Source organism: Anabrus simplex, chromosome 2 (assembly GCF_040414725.1).
Source record: "Anabrus simplex isolate iqAnaSimp1 chromosome 2, ASM4041472v1, whole genome shotgun sequence".
In the NCBI taxonomy this organism is placed as follows: Eukaryota; Metazoa; Arthropoda; class Insecta; order Orthoptera; family Tettigoniidae; genus Anabrus; species Anabrus simplex.
In genome coordinates this window covers 1,172,647,636-1,172,670,812 of record NC_090266.1, presented here as the reverse complement: position 1 = coordinate 1,172,670,812, position 23,177 = coordinate 1,172,647,636, and the positions used below count along the sequence as shown (strand labels likewise).

The window sequence follows — 23,177 nt, the reverse complement described above, 5'->3', positions numbered from 1 at the left end:
AAGAGTTCAAAACAAAACTAATGTTCTGTTAATATCTCGTACTGTATGGAAGGAGGGATTTATCAATCTTGTGTAGCTTTCATTCGTTTACATTCAAATGCGCTGATAGTCTGCAAATTATGGCACGTTTCTCGCTTCTTGGTTACAACAGCCGGCAACATCACATCCAGGTTGTAATTGTCGTTAAATTTACACGTCTACATCTTTTTTAATAATCGGTATTTTCTGAACGAGTACCCGAGAAATCCGACTTAGCGCGTCTGGACAGCTTGCACCATAAATAAAAAAGCGCTGGCTGTTTTGGTTCAAAACCACTGATATCATCCCGTTTTTATCCTTTGATATTTCGTCTTCTGATATACCTACTCTATCAACAGTGTATTGTTAAAAGAAAGGCTATCATGGGCGGTCTTCCATGGCCCAGCGGATTGTTAAGTTCCTAGTTATGTCCTTGTTATGCTTGTATAATACTTACTTGATGACTAGTGATTATGGCAAGAAGCTACAATGCTGGATCGGCGTGGAGGGTTGTACATGTGCTTACTTCATTCACAGAGGCCTGCAGACCGAATGCTGAACGACGTAACATTCTATCTTGTCCAGAAGCTACAGTCGCCTACATTTACATTCGCGAAATATTTTTGATATATGTGAAGCCTCCGTTGCTCAGACGGCAGCGCGTCGGCTTCTCACCGCTGGATACCGTGGTTCAAATCCCGGTCACTCCATGTGAGATATGTGCTGGACAAAGTGGAGGCGGGACAGGTTTTTCTCCGGGTACTCCGGTTTTCCCTGTCATCTTTCATTCCAGCAACTCTCCATTCTCGTGGCGACCCCATCGTACTAACAGCCTATATATGCTTCATTCATTACATCCTGACCCGGTCAATAACTGGAAAACAGGTTGTAGGCTTTCATTTTATGACTATGGCGTGGATTTTATGCTATATTAACATGCAAAATCCTTATGGACGATTTCGTAGATTACGTACAATTGTGTTAAAAATCACTTAACGGATCCCCGTTATTAATTCGTAGGCGAGTCAATAAGTGTCCGCAATTTTGCTCTAATTGTCTGTAGGTTGGCTCTACGGCATTGTGTGCTCACCAGCCGCTAGATGGCACCGTTATCTACGTCTGTGATAGGTTTCAGCGTTATCAGATAAGTACAGCTTGCGCTGTTGCGACGTAAATATGGCCGCGTCAATCTCTGTTTGCACCAAGGAAGAACAGCATTCCGTAATACTTGTCTTGTGGTCTGAGGGGTGTACCAGGAGCGGAAATTCATAGAAGACTTTCAGCACTTACGCGGATATTGTTTTGCCACAGCGAAGTGTTTACCAGTGGGTTGAACAGTTCAAATGGTGTCGCACGAGCGTGAGGGATGTGGAAAGATCCGGGCGGCCATCTGCAGCCGTAACAGATTCCAATATTGAACAAGTGCGTGATATGATCCTGAATAACAGACGAGTATCTGTGGGTGGTGTGGCAAACCATATGCACATAAGCCATGGTTCTGCATATGAAATCATGCATGACAGGCTTAAATTTCACAAAGTATGTTCGAGATGGGTTCTAAAACAACTCAATGAAGAGCAGAAGTGCAATCGTGTGAGAATCTGTCAGCACCTACTGGACCGTCATGCTAACGAAGGTGAGACGTTTCTGAAACGGATCATCACTGGAGATGAAATATGGGTTCACCACTTCGAACCAGAGAGCAAATGTCAGAGCATGGAATGGAAGCATCCCGGATCCCTAGTCAAAGAGAAATTAAAGATTCAACCTTCTGCAGGAAAAGTGATGCTCACAATGTTTTGGTACTCTCAAGGGCCAATACTGGAACATTACCAGGAAAAGAGGCAGACAGTAAAACTTGAGCGTTACAGTGATATGCTGGTAAACAAGCTGAAACTTACAATTCGCAACAAACGCAGAGCTCGATTGTCGGAAAGAGTTCTTTTGTTGTATGTCAGTGTGCGTTCACATACCGCCGCCCACACCGCTCAAACTCTTCAGGTGCTGCGTTTCGAGGTGTTGAAGCATCCTGCGTACATTTCTGATCTTGCCCCATCGGATTACCATCTGTTTGGTCCACTTAAAGATGCTCTAAGAGGCCGTCGGTTCAGCTCCGATCAACAGGTGAAGGAAGCCCTGCATACGTGGCTTGCTAAGCACACAAAAACCTTTTTTACAGAGGATACCAGAAAGCTCGTGATGCAGTGGACCATGTGCATTGAAAAGCAGGGTGACTATGTTGAAAAATGATATCAATAAGAAGTGTGTACGTACTCTTCTTGTAATTATAAAAATGTATTACAGATACTTACTGACTTGCCCTCGTAGGTTGGATGAAGGCACTAAGTCCTAATATAATTGCCAAAATATGATTTATGTTACCAATAAAGTACCGAGTTGTATGTACTGAGTTTTGGCATTATGTGAAAAATAAATGGATTTCCATGGTTGATGGCTCGAATGATCGCCCTGAGTCCTAATATGAAAATGCGAAATCTTCCCGCTGCCGCCTACCAGAATGTGACAGTCCTAAATGTAGGGTCATGTGTTCCACTTGTAAGGCGTTTCCCATTATGAATGCAAATCGGAACTGCTACGCATTTTTCTTTGAGTTGTGGTTTATTGTATTCGGTTTGTGTACTTTGAATGTGTTGTTAACTCTTTAACCCGGGCTTGAGCTTGCATCCGGGAGATAGTGGATTCGAATCCCACTGTCGGCAGCCCTGAAGATGGTTTTCCGTGGTTTCCCATCTTAAGGCCCCGGCCGCTTCCTTCCCACACCCAGGTCTTTCCTATACTATCGTCGCCATAAAACCTATCTGTGTCGATGCGACGTACGGCAACTAGCAAAAGAAAACTCGTTTAACCTAAATCTGTAATAACTTTGTAGGAAAGTAGTATAATTGTTTTAGTCTACTTATTTTGAGGTATAACAGGAAGTTTTTTTGAGTTGCTTTTTTAAGTCGCGCCGACACAGATAGGTCTTATGGCGACGATGGGACAGGAAAAAGGCTTTGAATGGGAAGGAAGCGGCCGTGGCCTTAATTAAGGTACAGTCCCAGCATTTGCCATGTGTGAAAATGGGAAACCAGGGAAAACCATCTTCAGGGCTGCCGACAGTGGGGTTCGAAACCACTCTCCCTAATACTGGATTATAAATACAGTGAACTGATGTTCAACTTCAGTGCTTTTTGAAGTGACAAACATTATTTCAAAGAAAATATCCCATACTTTTCCATCGTGAACATTAAGACCCACTGTAACCTATAGTTCACATACGGTCTTGGGGCAGTAACTAGCTTCAAACTCGATGTATTGTTTTCATAAAATTGATATTTCTTGCAGTTCAAGACTATAAAAATTATATTCAGAAAACTTTTTGTTGAGCCGTGGGTCTGAGGAGGATAGAAGCGCCTAGTTTGAAAGTTGTAGGAAACCTGGCAATAGAGGTAAATTTAACTCATTTCAACATAGAAATATGCTTAGTGACTCGCATTACCGGAATTGCAGTAGAGATGTGGGGAAGAGGAGGAGTTCGGTAGTGAGCAGGTGGCTCCTTAATCCGAGACTTGGAGTGCGAAATAAGAGCGATGGTAAGATGAGAGGCGAACGAGGCGTTTCTAACGTGTGTTCGATCGGCATAGGTTGTATGAAATCTATTTTATTTTACTTTCGTGAGTGTTGTGTATTTCCTCATATTCTTTGAACTCTCTTTAACCTTGAATACAAGTTTTTCGATTCACAGAACATCTTAGATTTAGGTTTTCTTGGAAACCAGAATCACAGATTCCATCCCGATTTCTCCGTTCCTCCACCGTCCTCATATCAGTGTTCCAGTTCATTTCAGTATGGCAGAGAGGCAATTTATTCTCATATTGTTTCGGAGTGTTACCAATGGCGTGGCGTGGCAATATCCTGGGTGTTGTCGGTTCGAAATTGATAGTCTAGGGTAGTATGAAATCTTTTCTTTCGAGCGTTCTGTTAACGTTTTACGGGGAGAATCTTTCTTTTCCGAATACAATATCCAATTTCTGGAATTATATGAAGATATTACAAAGGCTGTAAATGAAGTAGCGGCAATGTAGTCTAGATAATCCCAGGAGATCGGGCATGCTCAAATAGCGTATGAGAGCGGTCAGGTAGCGCTGTGATCTATGTGTGCATTTGGCGTGCATCCATTTGGGAGTGTTATTGCTGTGTGGCGATGAAGTGAAGAGTGTCGATTTCACGGCTCTGAACCATGTTTTCAAAAAGTGATGAGGGTTTTTGGATTAAAATCGAGGTTGCCCGTGGCAAAAATGCATCAGAATGTTCCCGAGGATCCGCGAAGCCTGCACGATGGTGCAAGGCGTTTCGTGCGGTTCGGAATGAGGTCTTGGAACACCCTCTGTACTCACCAGACACGAGTCCTCATGACTTCGACCTGTTTCCGAAGTTGAAGGAGGACCGAGCTCAATAGCTGCAGTCGCTTAAGTGCGGCCAGTATCCAGTAATCGGGAGATAGTGGGTTCGGGCCCCACTGTCGGCAGCCCTGAAGATGGTTTTCCGTGGTTTCCCATTTTCACACCAGGCAAATGCCGGGGCTGTACTTTAATTAAGGCCACGGCCGCTTCCTTCCATTTCCTAGGCCTTTCCTATCCCATCGTCGCCATAAGACATATCTGTGCCAGTGCGACGTAAAACAAATAGAAAGAAAAAGAAGTTGAAGGAACCCCGCCGAGGCTGTCGATTTCTTGACGTGGCATCTGTACTCCGCGCAGTAAGGCGCTCCGTCGTCGTCATCAACAGAGAACGTCTTACCAACGGTTCCCAACGGCTTCCCGATATAATAGCAGTGTACGGTAGCATTCAAAGTACAAATAAAAACGAGGTGTCCATATACAGTGGTGGTCAAAATAATAGAGCCACCTGGCAAAGGTTTGGAAGAAAGTGCAAATTTATTACTAGACATGTTTGTACTATGATGGAAACAGAATTTTACGTTGTACAGGAACCATTACAACAGTCACATTGTACCACAGTCAGTTATATAGATAACACAACTCAAACTAATCAATAATATTCAAAAGAATACCAGACCACAGGGTAAAAAAAATAGAGCCAATTGACACAAATATTTTGTACTTGATCTCAGTCTTATGAAATTTACAGGAACAGTCATTTTTGCATAGGAGTGCATTAGTACTTCGTGGGATAACACTAATTTTTGAGGATTTCCCTGCACCTCTTACCCATAGAGTCGACTAAATGCCTGCATTCGTCGCTGCTGATAATATACCAGGCTCTCTGGATTTCTTCCCAAAATTTATCTAAAGATGTAGCTTTTGAGTGGTCAATTCTCTTGTCTACGATCTCCCATAAGATCTCAATGGGTGATGCGTCAGGGGATTGAGATGGCCACTCTAATACTTCGATATGGTGATCTTGAAAAACTGCCTTATGATCCTTGCAGTATGGTTTGGATCGTTATCGTGCTGAAATTTCCATTTCAGCAGCATTTCCTCTTCAGCATAAGGCAGCATCACATTTGCCAAGATGTCTTTGTACATTTGTGCGTTCATTATGCCGTTGATACGGTGTATTGGACCAACGCCGTACCATGAAAAACATCCCCATACCGTAACACTTCCGCCACTGTATTTCACAGTTTTTAAAGTGTACTTGGGATTAAATTCCTGGTTTGGTGGGCGGCGCACATAGACTTTTCCATCTGAGGCAAAACTATTATACTTGGATTCATCGGACCAAAGGATGTTCTTCCACCAAATATTAGGTTTTTGTTCATTTCTCCGGGCGAAGGCCAACATTAGCTTTTGAAACATGTGGCTCCTGTCTCGCAATGCGCCAATTCAATTTTGTGGATCTCAGTCGTCTTTGAATCGTTGAGTTTGATGGTTGAACATCATTTTTGTCGCTAAACAAAATGGCTTCCAGTCGTGTTGACAAAAATGGGTTTTTCTTTACTTCCCTAGTGACGAGTCTGTCTACGGGAGGAGTAGTTACACGATGTTGCAACCTGTTCTCCACCGGTGGCTTTGTTTGTTTTGCCAGTGTAATGGCGTTCTGGACTTGTTTTCGCGAAACGTGTAAATCTTTGGATATTTGATTCATGGACATCCCACTTTTGAACATCCGGAACATTACTATATGCTCATCATCACTTGTATGCTTTGCTCTGCCCATCTAGAAGAATGTAAACAAAACCAAACGTTAATTTACATAAAAATAATATTGAGTGGAGGTTTGTTGACAAATAATATCGCTAGCCCCCAAAACAACTGCAAAAATCAATTTGAACGGGACTTCTGTAAATCGGCTCTATTATTTTGACCCATAAGTTTCTTACCTTTATGCCTCTTTTCGCACGTTTAGCTCAAACGCTTCCTTTCGCACGACTACAGATAGCAGCGACGTCTTCCCTGATGTTGTCTAAAACGGACTGACAACACGGCACTGGTGGAGATTTTGTGAGCTAATATATATCGTAGTTCTTAATCCCGTCAATAGAGGTGGCTCTGTTATTTTGACCGCCACTGTATATAGGATTAGGAGGTACTTTCAAACATACTCTGATAGTTAATGAAACTCAAGTCCTGGAGAACTGAAGGGCAATTTGGATAAATTTACTAGAACCCACCTACTTTAACACATCAGAAACTGATAGTCATCAACCAGTTTATATACTTCTTCCAGTTGGCTTCCGAGGATAAAATTCCCAAGAAGAGTCTCGTCGGAACTGACAGTACGATCAAATGTGCGGTCAGAGTGACACTCCGACTACTATGCTCTGTTCCAGTTGCAAGTACAAAGGAGTACTGTATCTATAATGCGTGCTACTTGGGAGGTTTATTTTCAACAGCTGAATATTGATATCAAACTTGAAGCAGTAAATGACCCTCACTTCAACGCTGTGCGAAATTTTACAGGTGTAATTTTTCAGTGCCTATCCGATTTGCAAATCAATGCGGAGGATTCGACAAAAACTGTCAGACAACTGTGAGAGTTATTGACAAATTGCAAGTTTCAAGCATGGTGCGATTATCCACGTAAAGGAAGAGGCGTTGAACAGTTTTCCCAAGTTACGTCGGCTAATTCATGGGTAGTAAAAAGGGACGGTTTAATTAGTTCTGATTGAAGAGAGATGCTGAAGATAACAGCACTCTACCGGAACGCTCCAACAACGCAGGCCACTGCAGTGAGTACGCAGCAATACAATGTTTGCTGGGAAGTTGTCCTCAGGGTGGAGTACTTCTAATCAAGCGGCATTATGTAGTCAGAACCATGAATGCCTTTGTACAAGACACACTCCCACCATGACGCTGAAAGTCAGCGACAGCCAGCTTGGATATGATTGGCGTTCAAGTTTTTGCAGGCAACATATGGCGTAAATAGAAAACATTGAAGATGTTTTGTGTATGCACTATTTATCAGTTAAATTCTTCGGCGCTGGATGGCAATCATACCTTTTCTGACACGTCTTGCGGGAATCTGGTGGATTTATATTGTTGATAGAGAAGACAAGTTATATAATATGGAATGTACCTCATTTCTGTTTTTCTGTATGTTATCGGCAGCAACACCGGCAACGTAGATGCCACACTCCTTGGTGTCCCGGATGTGTCCTGTACGGCTGATCTGGAGAATTTCCGTGCTAGTGTTGACGACTACGTCTTCAAAGTGCAGGGTGTGGAGCAGTTGCTCCTATGATTGCAATCGGTAGTGCGAGTGCAGCGCCGCATCCGTTATTCACCGGTAGCTCACCGATTGATCAGTGGCGCGTACTTCAAATGATAACATATGCCAACCATATATTACATGTTTTAAATGCTATCATGTGCTGCAGTAATTCTTCTCCAGCTACTGTTTTAAACAAAACATCTAACAGTGAAATGCTTGGTGAAAGAAATTAATAAAATAGAACTTCCTTTCTTTCTTTCTTTCTTTCTTTCTGGGCCCTCCAGGGTTGGATTTTCCTTCGGAATTTTGCAAGGGATCCCATCTCTACCGCCCTAAGGGCCCGACATTTGCCTGGAGAAGAAGTGGGAAACCACGAAATGCCTCTTCGAGGATGGCTGAGGAGGGAATCGAACTCCCCTCTACTCAGTTGACCTCCTGTAGCTGAGTGGATCCCGTTCCAGCCCTCGCACCACGTTTCGAATTTCGTGGCAGAGCCGGGAACCGAACCTGGGCCTCCGAGGGTGGCAGCTAATCACACTAACCACCACATCACAGAGGTGGCTAACAAAATTGAACTGATTCTTTAAATATAAATGTTTACGATATGATGACAGGTACATAATGTTGTGTTGATGATATTATATTTGCCTCATAACTTCGAAATATAACTGTAGAAACTTCTAAATGTTAATGTAATATTTACCACATATGTTAGATTTTAATTCCTCCACGTCATAATCTGGATCATACAAGAGTTACTGAAGTATCAGTATGTTTTAACCCATCAGCGTTCTTGTCTGCGAAAGATGCTTGATACAGTAATATCCTGATACCGGTGTACAGGTTACCCTAATGATGTATGCAGGAAATTTTAAGGCAATCGTCATGGACGTTTAAGTGTACGTTTTAAAGTGTTTCGAGGAAAATCATGCAAAAGATTAACAAATAAAAGATGAAGTACTCTTTTAAGGTGTGAAATGTAATGAATCATAAACATGTACCGGTCCTGAACAACATGAATTTCTTTTTACAAGTCGAATGATGGAGGTTTATCTGTGCCTCGAATAAACTCCTCACTTCTGATCGCTACATTCGACGGATTACTATGTATATTCAGCACAGTTATTAGCACAGTATCCACAGATCATCACTACTTAACTGTACTGTGTCCACCTAATCAATGTGACGTACACCGTACCACACAAATCTATCGACTGTTCCTCATCCTCCGATTGAGAACAAGAGACCGCTTTAATACCGGAGAATACCGATAGCGGCACTTCGTACTCCAAGCTCATTCATAGGAGCAACCGCTCCGTGTCACGTCACTGTAGGAGGCTCGGAAAGGGTCGACCCACTATAACTCGGTGATTAGGTTGCCACACAGTCAAGTAGGGATTGTTTATAAAAGTTGTGCAATGTACTTAGAAATTAGAATTGAACTGGTTCACCTTTATTTTAATTAAATTTATTCTGTTTTTCAGTTATGCAGTTTTTTCTTTTTATGCATTTACCGTATGGAAATACTACACGCCATGCTGAGAAAATCCTCGAACGTCTTAAAATTTTTAAAGTACTGTAGTTGTTATTTGAAACAATTGCTGAATATGCGGTAAACCGCAGAATATCGGGGACACGAGTGTGCTCGATTAACTTCAAGTCACAGATAATCAGCCACCACTCGACTTGTAAAATGAATTTCATGTTGTTCTGAAATTTTTCATGTTTCATATATTTCACAACGTAAAACAGTACCGGCACTCAGTTCTTGTTTGAGGATTTTTTTGTTTTGCAGGCCTTTTCTTACAACTTTTTAGAGTAAAACGTATAGGTAACTGCTTTAAAATATCATGCACGAATCGTTAGGATGGCCTGTACACGGCTAATCTAGAGCAGAGGTGTTCATGCTGGACTTCTCTTCCCGCGGGCACACACCATTCCAGTGGGCGGGCGGGCGAGCGATCAGTGTGCGCGCTTCAGCGACAGCAATATTGTGGTTACGTCACAGGCCATAAAGGTCAATGAACGGTGGGCGTTCATTTGAGTATTGAGGGAATAGTGTCGTTTTTATTTCAAGTGGACAGAAATGAAAGTGATTTTCAATGTAACTTACGTTGTAAGAAGTTACTTACTTCTGTTTTGTTTACGCATATTGACCGCATACAACAGTTTAATTGTACCTCAAAATATTTTTGTAATTTACGCAATGAATCACAGTTTTCACTATTGTATTTTAAGACGGGGTATGTTTTAGAAACATTCATAAAATAATGGAGTAAAGCGGATATTTACTGGGAATAACACTGGTTAGATGTTTATTTGGATACATATTGTATAGGGCCTATCTACTTGTTATTGCATTTACTGTGTTGTTGGATAGTAAATATTTGTATCTTCATTAGTGATGAAACTCGCTCGCTATTTAGATGCTAGCTGTTATCAATGGACGTCTGATGTGTTTTAGATACTATTTTCAGAAACTCATTGAAAGGGGAAAGTCACATAACATTAAAACACTGTGTAAAATCAAGTATTAAGCTTAAAATATGTAAATATATTATGTCTTACCGAATGAACAATAGGAATTTTACTTTTCTTAACGGAAATCCTGCAATTTCTATCCAAGGAATTGTAAGTCGTAGCCTGCACGCTTCAAAACCCGTATATTTGTCCATTGTAATATGAAACTTATGTGTCGGTTTTCTTTGAATGTGTATATATATATGTATATATAGGAAAATAAAAGCATGTCTAATATCGAGCACAGAATAAATCAAACGCGATTATTTATAAAAGGTCTGTTTTCTTGCGATTGTAGCATATTTCTTTCATACTGTACTAGTCATTTCGTTGAATGGTGCTAGGAGAGCTTCGTAGTCACAATCGAACGTTACTGCGCCTGTCCCTGCCGAGTGAGTTCGCTTTCCCGCTTGACTGTGACGTACGCTTGGTACGTGAGCTGCCCATATTTGCGTCAAGAGAGCTTGGCTCCACTGGGCTAGCCTCAACGGGCACCCAGCTGAAAAAGAGTATTGGAGAGTATTGTGTTAAAAGTCCTTCACAGGTAAGAAAGTTAATGCGATAAAACATTCACATATTTTAGTAACTCTTATATACACTGCCTGACAACCAAGTTGAAGTACCCAGAACGGGAGGAGGAAACGAAATGAAACTTCGCATATTGAGAGGGTTGTCATGTTATTTCAGTGATTATAAAATCGAGAACTTGGCATACGAGCCCATTTATCAGTTAGATGTTGCACTCCGTCTGGCCTTGATACAAGCACTGATTCGGTTGGAAATGGTTTTATAAAGCTGTTTTAGCCTGGCCCACGACTTTTGTAACTGGTCCTTGATATCTTGGATACTGGCACTGGCACGGAATTGACGTCCGGGGACATACCTGGGTGGGGATCCTGTTGGCCACGGCAGTACCTCAGCAACACACACACACACACACAATTCATAGAAATATGTGCCGTGTGTGGACGAGCATTGTCCTGTTGAAAAATGGCACCATGATACTGTCGCAGGAGAGGTAACATATGAAGAAGTAGGATGTCCTTGACGTACCGTTGTACCGTCAGAATTCCCTCAATCACTACCAGCCATGACCTGAAGGCATACCCGATGGCTCCCCACACCTTGACCTCAGGAGTAACACCGCTGTTCCTCTCCAAAACGTTGGAAGAATGGGACCTCTCCCGCGTCGCCGCCATACTCACAGACGACGGTCAACCGTGGCATTGCAGAACTGCGATTTATCGCTGAACATCATCAACAGTTCATGCTTCCCGGTCACGGCACTACTCCAACCGCAGCCGTTTGTGTTGTGGTTGTAACGGCAACCTACGCCTGAAACGGTAATTCCCTAGTCCGGCTACTGCTAGTCTTCGATCATTGGTGCGGGATAACACAGAATGTTGCAGGGAGTCCATTACTTGTTCTCGGATGGCAGGCGCCGATGTGGAGGGATTACGATGTGCTTGGTACACAATACGGCGATTCTCCCTTATGGTGGTCAGACATGGTCGACCGGAACCTTGACGACGGATATGTCCGCGCTCACGTTCCCATGCAGTCCAACATGGGGCCACTGTCACCTCCGAATGCCCCAAAAATCTGGATGTTGCACGATTCGACCAGCCGGCTAAGTGGAGACCCACATGAGACCCCTTTCAAACTCTGCCAGGTGCTGATAACGCTGCCTCATACGAGTACGTGGAATCTCCGTGTCCTTCATAGTCATCATTTCAACATTTGACGCTGTTCACGCCCGTTACATACCCTACCAGGCCTGATAGAAACACTAAACAAAACACTGATGCACTCTGGTGGTCGTTATACCTGTCACAGAGAATTGTAACTCCAATCGTGTATATACTCGCCAATGATATGTACGTGTACGAAGTTCCATTGACATCCGACCATTTCTTCTGGGTGCTGAATTTTTTTTCAGCTAGTGTATCTCAGATATTGATGTAGAAGTATTAAATCAAATCTTATTTTGAAAATTAACCGCAGTATCAATATAAAATTAACATGAGAGGAGCAAACAGCTTTACTTCAAGGCTTCGAAATAATAAAATGCTTTCTTTTTAAACAAAATATTTGGCAAATGATGTACCAGTTGTCATGTTGTAAACTTTCTCATTCAAATAATCAGTTCTACTTCCTTAATTTGACTATTCATTCCACCGCTAAACATCGTATTGAAATTGGTATCCGAAAAAGAATTTGTGTTGTAAATGGTAACATCTTAAATATTTAATGTACTATTCACAGATATTATAATTTGACGCACGCGCCACTGAATTCAGTAGAACTACCAGAGACCTCCGGAGGTTTAACATAAGCAACTGCTCCGCTCCGCCCCTACCGTTCCACCCACTACGTCGTCATGCCCTGTGTCCAATAAGTACTGAAAATACAGATTCTTTGTCGTACCTCAGTACTCTGATGTGTTCTTTGTAGGTGGCTTCGAAATGTCTGCCTATTGTTCTCTGTAGAATATGGTGCATTCACTGTATTTTAGTTTGTAAACACCCGGTAAATTATACTGTACATGACTGTGTATACTGGATATTGTTTCTGGTTTGAATTTTGAGGGTTTCGTCCTTTTCTTAACGCCGACTTGTACCCTCTCAAGGGTAACTGGTGTTGGAATACTCCAACACAGTGAGTGCCCTAAATAAACGATTTCGTTAAATCGCATTTTAAATATACACTTAAAATGGATTGTGTGGGGCATAAATATTGTAACGAGAAGTTCACCGTGTCTTCACTAAATGTCCATATCTGTAGTCTTGGACATTTTCTGATTTCGTAGTAACTTTAGAGTAGTTAATTAAGGTTTGGTGATCTGTGTCTTCAGAGTTGAAATCCCAACTTTTAATTTCGCACATCACCTTCGAAACAATTTATTCACTAATATTACATTCCACACACTTTGCAAATCGTTTATTTTATGAAAAAAGGACTTTTTCGAATTATGAGTTATTTGGGTTCTACTCACTGAACTTATATGTTTGTAAAACTTCCTGCACGGATAAAGTTACATCTTTGTATCCAAATCTGTACTTCATGCACTTATAGAAAATGTTATTGATGAATATTTCTAATTGCTATAATTACAATACTGCAGTGAAAGTACGTCTAACGTAAACCACTTGCAGCACCAAATACAATATGGCTGCCGAACTAAGTCACATTTTGTAGTCCTTAATGATTTAGAGTTCTTTGTCTCGTTATTTGGAAACGATTGCGTAAAACTCTTCTCTTGCGAGTGAATGTGCTTAGGATATGAAATGTGATAAAACGGAATGACAGGGAAGTAAGTCTTAAAATCACTTCGACAAACTTTTGCTGATCAGCCGTTTTATTCTCACGTTTGTCTTGAGCATTTGATTTTCACGGAGTTCATCCTTTCGTACTTCTATCAATACCGAGGGATTTACCTTACCGCAATTCCCGTGCTATCGCTGCTTGTAGGGTTGCCAGTTTTCGAAACTGAAAATTAATGAGCTTGCCTTATTATAAGGCTGAAAATGGGAAGATTTAGAAACCCGAAAAATATTTTGACACAGCCTTAGAAACTTAGATGCACACTTCAACTCGATAGGTGCATTACAGAATATATGCTTAATATTTCAAACCTGACTTGGATGTATTAACAAAATCTGGATTAGATTTAAAACAAAACACACTCTACAAGAATATTTATAACAGCTTGTAACTCTGTTTTTATGAGTTCAACAGTACTCTAATTTCTTGCATCTGTCCGTTTGTGATTTATTAATGGGAACACTCGTTCAATAAGAGCATTTGACCCTAGAATCATTACAACAAAACGCAAGAGTCCCTCTACAGTTGCTATACAAATTGCATTTGGTGATTTACTCTCGTTATATACCGGGTGGTACAGCTGCCCCTATTTTTCCCGAATATATGCAACCAGCTAGGACGTAAATGCCTCTTAGTCCCATCTTGCGCAACACCTTACAGCAATGTTATGTGCAGTTAACCCGATGTAGACTTCTCCGCACAATGGAAAAATGGTACAAGAGGCAGTAAGTGAGGTCCATCTCAAAAACACCGTACCATTTTATGTAGAGCGGTGTCCAATACTCTACTAATTTTTACGAAATGTTACTATACTGTACAAACCATAAACACGCCTATAGCTGTCGGTAGAGAATTGCGCACCTGATTGGTCCAAGAGGCCGTTTTCTTTTGATAGAAAGGGCGGTCGTGGTATCATAGAAAACGTGATAGGGTAAGACCAATTACAGACATGTCAGTGCACCACCATTTTGTACAGTCTCATCACATCGAAATTGATAGAAACGTGTTTTGCACTGTAGTTTATAATCTGTGGCACGCAAATGCTGTACAGCAGATGTGATAGCTTACGCCATGTAATTACTACCGTTAGAGCGATCAAAAAAGGCATAAAACGGGACCATAAGGCTGTAACTCATCAGTAACTTGTCGAAGCGGGAACTTCCGCTCTCCTCGTGAATACAGAGTTACAAGGATGGCGCTTGTACGTTGCAAATAGCTGCGCGGAATTACGTATGGAAGACGTACCTCGATAGGTTACTTGAAGCAAAAGGGTTCCAACCATTCTTGAGTCATGCATTTTTTAATGTCATTTCGTATTCGCCTAGGCATCGTTTACGAAGACCTTTCTGAAGTCTCCGATATTCTTCTACGGAAGTTATAATAAACAGGTATCATAAATATCGCCACATACGCACCGATTGTGAATACCACCTGAAACATAACGCTGGACTCATTCAACCAAGTAACGCGTAGAAAATGGTTGCAACTATCTGGGCGTAAGAGAGACGCGATTCTTTAGTTCACTGTGGTGTTTGCACATTCGAGTTCAGAACTTTTAACATCAACGATCAGTATCGAAGCGATAGCCTAGGTAATTCCATTAGTACAGAGCTACGAGACCAATTCTTTGTCGACTGCAGTGGCTACATGGCACCAATCGCAGCGAGCATACGATATGTTAGCAGGCATGTAGAGTTCGAATCTAGTTACGAGCTTTTCAATTTTATTTTTATATTATACTTGTAAGGCCATTCGTAATAAATATTTAACGTTCTTAAGTCTCAAAAGTAATTTGCCACCTTTACAAAGAAAGCATACATACGAAAGGAATAATAACATGCGACTTCCATATGGCAAAGGACTACAGGGAATGAAGCGCAGTGCACGTGTTGTCAACATTCTGACCCACCCATTCAACCAAGCAACTGCGCACGTTCCACTCGAAGACCAACTAACAGCGGTCTGCACTTCATACGTAGGGCACATGAAACAGCATATCGTAATCCTAGCAGCAACGTGTGAGCACGTACTGTACGGTTAGCACGAAAGCAAACATTATGTATTCACGGGATGATAATGTGAATATGGTACTACTTTATGGAGAAGCAAGGCAAAATGCACGGGAAGCCAGACGCTTGTATCAAGAACGATTTCCTGGACGAAGGCTGCCAACTGCAGATACATTTCGACGTGTTGAAAGACGGTTGCGTGCAATGGGGTCATTTCATACATTACCCCCGTTCGGGATGCTCCAGTGACGTCTGGAAATAACGACGAAGCTGTTCAAAATGCAATTGCATACAACCCGCACACAAGCTCACAGGCCATAGGAAATGAACTGAACATCAGTCATGTATCTGTACTGCGAATATTGCACCGCCATAAATTCCACCCTTTCCATCAACAGCTGCACCAGGAACTTCACGGAGATGACTTTCCAAAACGGATTGAATTTTCGCAATGGATATTACAAAGAGTTGAAGCTGATGCGAATTTCTTACTGGACATTCTCTTTAGTGATGAATCCAGATTTCACAACAACGGAACTGTTAATCGTCACAACTTCCATTACTGGAGCGTTGAAAATCCTCACTGGATCAGGGGAGCTCGATTTCAGGTACAATGGGGCGTCAACGTGTGGTGCGGGATACTAGGTGACAAGATAATTGGACCATATTTCTTCGAAGGAAACCTCACGGGACGACGCTATCTAGAGTTTCTTCGTGAGTACCTCCCACTCTTATTGGAGGATGTTCCCCTTATGACACGGTTACAGATGTGGTTCCAGCAGGATGGAGCTCCCCCACACTGGTCGTTGGCAGTACGTAACCACTTGCATAGGACATATCCTGGACGATGGATTGGACGAGGGGGTCCGGTCACATGGCCGGCTAGATCACCTGACCTTACTCCACTCGACTTTTTCGTCTGGAGTTATTTAAAGGAAAGAGTCTATGAGCAGGAGCCTGAGAGCCCGAATCATTTACGGCGGCTCATCACGGAAGCCTGTAGGCAGATTCCACCACATATGTTGCAGCAAGCAAGAATGTCTCTCCTCCACCGTGCTCAGATGTGCATTAACGAAGCAGGTGGTCATTTTGAACATTTGCTTCATTAATCGAATGGCCATGCATAAGCCCATCGCACCACTGTCGGTACAATCTCACTTTATTGCAAATTTTTTAATTTTTTTTTGCTATTTGCTTTACGTCGCACCGACACAGATACGTCTTATGGCGACGATGGGATAGGAAAGGCCTAGGAATTGGAAGGAAGCGGCCGTGGCCTTAATTAAGGCACAGCCCCGGCATTTGCCTGGTGTGAAAATGGGAAACCACGGAAAACCATCTTCAGGGATGCCGACAGTGGGGCTCGAACCCACTATCTCCCGATTACTGGATACTGGCCGCACTTAAGCGACTGCGGCTATCGAGCTTGGTACTTTATTGCAAATAGCTCTTTTAAGAGCTCCTTAAAAAACAAACATAGCTGAGTACCTGCAATATGAGAACTGATCATGATTTAGATTTGTCGTCAACAACACGACTCTCACGAACATCAACAACGCAATAAAAATATTCGTCGTACACAGGACTCGAACCGCCTACTAACGAACACCGGTACTCTCCTCTAACTTTTAGCAAGCTCGGCCATCACGGGTTGCTGTTTAGCGCTGTTGTGTTGCTGCTACTTCTAGTCATTCACCAATAATATTCTCTGTACAGGACGTTTCTGCGACACATAATTTGCACGATTCTTTACCATCAATCGGTATTTTATCATTAATGCTGATTTGCTTGACATGAATAAACGAATTATGGAAAGCGTTGTAAGAGCAGACATTGTAGTGAGTAGTCAAGGTCAATATTTTTAGGTTCGACTATAATCTGCGGGTTGCATAAAACTGCGTGAATAGGGGCAGCTGTACCACCCGGTATACTGTATGGCCACCAATTTCTGACAAACATCAGTTACGTTGACCTTATTTTGATAAAAGTCTGTTCAGAACGGAGCCCAAAACTCATAAACACAACAATCGAGCACCGAAGTTATCGGAGGGTATCGGATGTATGTAATTTGCTGTCGATTATAGACGAATTGTCGAGATTGTTGCTTGTATTTTAGATCAGTTATTAAGAAACGCAGTAACAGTAGACAATAGAGCTTAGAGGAGGGTGAATTCTGTCCGTTTCTGTCCATTGTTTAGTTTTTCTTCGTAGTGTCCGATAGTTTACAGGGGGCCGATAACCTTACATTTTAGGCCCCTTTAAACAAGCATCATCATCATCATCATCATCGATAGTTTACAGTTTTTAAAGATATCAACTGGTTGTTTTTACAAGTATTAAGTATGTTTAACTGGTGATAGTGCCGTGAAGAGTTCATTACTACAATGAACGGCAGATTTCCCCATTCCTTTGTTCCATGGCTAGGACAGGGTGGATGAAATGCGTTCTCGCCAGCCGAGAAGGGAGTGCTTTTCCATGTTGTTCTCCTCCCAGTATCAGCAATAATTTAGGACTGGAGTGTTGCCTTTTCGCGCTCACCCTCACCAAGTACCCTATCGATTTTCAAACGTATTAGCTTAATTCCAAGAAAGTGACTGTTAGTTTACCTTGTAATTCTGTGTTGATTTTTAAGGTGGTGATCATTGATAATCTATTACCTTTCCACGAGGACTTACATTGTCTTTTACTGGACGCCTTACTGCACACCAGCAACTCGTATTCAGAGTGAATGTATAGTGCAAATAAGCTTTTCCAGTTATATCCTCCTGTTTGATGATATTACACTTTATTACGTTAACACAAAATACTGGAATTGCAGTTTTATATAAATATAATGCATTTCATGAATATTTTAAAATCAATATTAGTGTGGAAGTTGTTTGTTTCATTTTACTAAGTTCTCACCTCCTATAAATATTTCTGTTGGTTTAGTGTTCTCAGGCATGTATTTGTCATCTCAGTCCTTCTAACTCTATTTTGCGAAAAATTCTTGGCCGAATCAAAACGTCTATGTTGATTTCGATGTGGAGTATATTCGTTTATAATGAATTACATTGTTACTAATCATTTGGAATCACTTTTGTTACCGAGCATGTACCTTAATTAAGGCACGGAAGGTTCCTCCCCAGTCCTAGCCCTGTCCGACTCCCTTCGTCGCCATAAGACCTGTCTGTGTCGGTGCGACGTGCAGAAAAAAAAACTACATGCTCCACGATAGGGTAAATTACTACAGTAAGCGGGCAATATGCAGACGTTCTTCTCCAATACAGCCTATAGGGGCTTTGTTGAAATGAGATCTGGTAAAATGGGGATTACGTCGATTCCATGAATAAAGGCCAGTAAGAGAATGATGTATGAACAGAACCTTACTTAAATGACACTACTTCTGAGAAATGAGATGAATTACCTCTTGCCAGGACTGAAGTGTAGGGGAGATACAACCATCGGAACATAGTTCAAACTACGTCCCGAATGTTCTTGATTTGTAGCGACGTCAAATGTCGGGGACTGTTCTTCTAATCTAAGTATGGTGAAGTTCCAAACAAAATTGTATTAGAAAAGCCTTGCGCTTAAATGCTGTAATTTTTCAAAATTGCATTTTTTTAATATGTCTCGTCAAGAGCAGGAAACACTTCTCTACAACTGTCGAGCGCAAAATGAATTATTCCTAGTGTGAGGCTTTGTACCTCTTAGTGACAATAAACTTGGATATGATTATTTTCTTCTCGCAGCTCCCGCATTTTAATCTACTAGATGTTCACAATTTTAGTCGAATTAGGATGGCTGCAGAATAATCCAAATTAGAGATCCTTTGAAGTCACTCGCGTGGAACGGGCTGATGGACATTTTGTTGGAGTTCTGTTTTTACCATTTGCTTTACGTCGCACCGACACAGGTTTTATGGCGACGATGGTATAGGAAAGGCCTATGCAAGGGAAGGAAGTTGGAGTTTGCATAATAGTAATTAAAGTTAGTGGGCACGTGAACATTTTAGAAGTAAATACACTTTCTCTGTAAATATCAAACTTAGAATTGACCATTTGTTCCGAAACTTGATCTGCTTTAGGGTTTTATAAGTTTTTTACCCCCAGAATTAAATGTATGAACCGAATCCAATTTTTCTCAAAACTATAATCCACCGCCACCAAGATGCCAGACGTTGTGAACATGTGGTAGGTGGAAAAGCGGGGGCAGTGAGGATAAAACAATATCAAAGTTCATTTCCACTAACAAGAGAACTGTTTGGGTTGGACCCGGCACATTTGGTAGGGTTATCATTTGAGATAGGCTAAACTTACTGGTAATAATTAGCCGCAAATTCAACGGTGGTTTTATAATTAATTGCTGCAAAGTAGGTGGGTGGTTCGAAATAGGTAGCTGTAGAAATTTCGCGCTGTGCACACTTATTTTACTAAATCGAACAGTATATGAATATATCAGAACACTAAGGTTTTTATACTTCAGTATCATTTATAATGGAAACTACCTCCAGTGGGCGAGGGACGCAGATGTAGAATACACCCACAGTATCCCCTGCCTGTCGTGAGAAGCGAATGAAAAGGGTAACCACGGGATGATTGAATTAGAACCATGAAACTACTTGTCATTAGTACCATCACGTGGCGAACCGAGTAGCAGCAGAGAGTGGTTCACTGTGGGTTTACAGTACCTGTGATTAGTACCACTATATGCGGATTACCACGGCCTTACGTTGCCTGTGATTAATGCCAACATGTAAGAAACACCATAGGTCTGTGCGATATGCAATACTTGTGAGTAGTACCATAATATGTGGAACACCGTGAGTCTACGTTACTTCTGATTAATACCGCTACATGAGAAATACCATGGTTGTACTATACTAGCGATAAGTACCATAATGAGGGGCCGTTGACCTGGATTTTGGACCCCTTTAGACAACAAGCATCATCGCTTTAGGATTGTGCAGGATTTGGAAGCAGTCCCTTATTGCAAGTAATGAAAATCATTTTATTTTCCGTATTGAAAGAATCTCAATAATAATAATATAAAAGAATTTATTGGACTCCAACCTATTCAATACATTACTGGATGTTAACATTTTTTACCACGATGTTTAACTAAAAATGTTAACATCCAGTAATGTATTGAATAGGTTGGAGTCCAATAAATTCTTTTATATTATTATTATTGAGCAGTCCCTTAAACAGTAATACTATTGTTTTAAGATAGATTCTGGGAAGGTGGGCCAATGAGAGTCGGTTCCACTGATTGTTTTAAATTAATAATCATTGTTCATCGACGTCTTTTTGAATTCTAGTCAGTGGATCGATTCTGGAATTATTTTTAACTTTCATTATTGTGAGTTGGATCCGCAGATTTTTAAATTCGTCTTCATTCATTCATTCATTCACTCTTCATAATCATTGTTTTTAATTCTGGTCAGTTGATGAATTTTAGACTTTTAAATTACCACATTTCGTCTCATTTCGTACCATTAGGGGCCGATGACCTAGATGTTAGGCCCCTTTAAACAAGTATCATCATCATCATCATCATCATCTAATGGAAGCTGAAGAATATGATGTGGTACGAAATCTTGGTCATGTTTTATGTAAACGTGCATGCTATTAATATACAGTAATGTTTCCTCAGCACAAACGAGGAAATTGCCGGATTCCTGTTCAGAATCACTTAGTTTGCCATATTGTGGGCAGCCTATGTAGCAACGTTTGGCGAGCAGCGATCTTCTTATATCTTTATCATCATACTATTTGCATTGCAGTCTGTCTTCGACACGCCACGTTCCATTTAATACTGCAGCCACAAATTACTTTTGGATCCTCAGTTTTTCGTTTCTTCAGATGAGGCCTTTTCCAACATCTTATGTGATGTTCATTAATTAGGGTCGGTCCCATGTGAGTCCTATTGCAAATACACTGAGTGGCCGAAAGTTACGGAAAGGGGTGTCCCATTCGAAAATGTGCCGTATATGACCCCTGAGTGTTGGGTCTAGTTGCGGCGTAGCTGAGCAGTCTGTCACAGACACCAGTGTCGTGAAGGTGGCAACACGTCGCAAGTTAACCGCCTTTGAACGTGGGATGATCATCATTGTACGGCGCATGGTCCATAACATTGCGGAAATTACGCGCTAATTCGGGTTTCCGAGGTCAACAGTGTTACGATGGATCTTCAATGTCGCAGAGAGAATGTCATCACCCGCGTAAATCGCGGCACGAGAAGACCACCGGCGTTTAACGAACGTACATCACGTTGCCTCCGCAGAACCATACTGGCCCCCCGACGAGCTACCGTGAGTCAATTACCGCCCAGTTGAATGTTGGGAGTCAGCAACCCATTTCTACCAGGACTGTAAGGAGGCAACTGCACCGCATAGACTTCATCTGCCGACGACCAACTCTCTTCCCTTTGCTGACACCTCGATACAGAGCTCAACGACGTGCATGGGCCCGCGGAACATCGGCAATGGACAATGGAAGAGTGGTGGCATTTAGTATGGTCCGATGAATCCCGGTTCCAGTTGTGTCGAGCTGATGGTCTCGTGAGAGTGTGCTGTATGCCCCATGAAACTGTGGATCTTGCGTGTCAACAAGGTGGTGTCAAGGCGGGAGGTTGTTCAGTTCTGGTCTGGACGGCATTCTTATGGTCGCAATTAGGCCCCATTGTCCGGTTGCAGGGAGCGCTGACAGGTCCACGTTATTTGGACATTCTTTCAGATCATATGCATCCCTTTTTGGCCCTAGAGTACTCTGATGGAGATGCCAACTTCAACAGGACAGTGCGCCATATCACCGCTCTGTGGTGGCACGCAGGTGGTTTGAGGAGTACTCCAGTGAAGTTAGGCCATGAATCAGCCCTCCAGATTCTCCGATCTTAATCCAATCGAGCATTTATGGGATGCTGTCGATGCTGGTGTACGCTCCATGAACCCCGCACCAAGTGCACAAGACCAATTGTGGGTAGCAGTGCAAGATGCGTGAGTCCAGATCCCTTCAGAACGATTCCAACACCTTGTAGAGTCTTACAGGTAGAGTCGATGCCTCGCCGTGTTGTTGTCGTTTTGAGGGCTCGCGGGGGAGCAACTCGTTAACATCACATTCAGTGTCTTCCCATGACTTTTGGCCACTCAGTGTATTTTCCGGGCCAGTTTTGTTTTGCCCACCCGGTACTTGAGTGTACTTTTAAACGAGTCAACCCAAGGACTGCACACTTTTCAGTGTATTTCAATCTTTTGAATAGTCAAACCGAGCAGAAAATCTAGTCGCAAAGTCTACTTCATAGTGTCGCGAAAATGGTTCGTCCTAAGTGAATATTCAAAATCATCGATGCCTGGTTTATTAAGAGGCAGGTACAAAACTTAAGCGACGTTCACGGTGTTGTACTCATATCAGATACATTTTGCATTCATGGCCGAACGTTCTAACCCACATTAGTGAAAGGACTAAGAAAATTTCACTCGTTCGATCCCGAGCCACAAGGAATTTTGGAAGTTCTACGTTCGGTTTGATTTCCCCCCAGATTCTCGTATTCAGCCCAAATAATTCCTAGGTTATAATTTCATTTCCATCCCGATCCCAATCACAATGTAACACGGATATACATCAAATGTACATCATGTATAAGCTACCA

The 23,177-nt window shown here is 41.9% G+C and overlaps 1 protein-coding gene across 1 annotated transcript in view; it reads left to right on the top strand.

Moving 5' to 3' along the window:
* rut (rutabaga) overlaps positions 1 to 23,177 on the top strand; it is a 1,268,721-nt gene that overhangs the window by 499,293 nt on the left and 746,251 nt on the right. The window lies entirely within an intron of this gene.